The sequence below is a fragment of the Triticum aestivum genome, chromosome 4B, assembly GCF_018294505.1.
Source record: "Triticum aestivum cultivar Chinese Spring chromosome 4B, IWGSC CS RefSeq v2.1, whole genome shotgun sequence".
NCBI lineage: Eukaryota > Viridiplantae > Streptophyta > Magnoliopsida > Poales > Poaceae > Triticum > Triticum aestivum.
In genome coordinates this window covers 258,577,038-258,577,280 of record NC_057804.1, presented here as the reverse complement: position 1 = coordinate 258,577,280, position 243 = coordinate 258,577,038, and positions in this window count along the sequence as shown.

Below are 243 nucleotides of genomic sequence, written 5' to 3'. Positions count from 1 at the left end.
CTTATTCTGCACCTCAAAAACCTTATTCTGCTAACACCTCAGTACTGTCCACACCCGCAGACTAAACCACCCAGCCCAAGAAACCAAACCGCAACAAAAAGCCCCACCCCCACCCCACACCGACCCCCGCACAACGCCCCCACTCCCTCATCCCCCGATCCACCCCCCGCCTCCCCTCCACCTTCTGTCGCGCTACCGCCGCCCCACCCCCGTCCAACCTTCTGTCGTGCCAGCGCCGTTTCG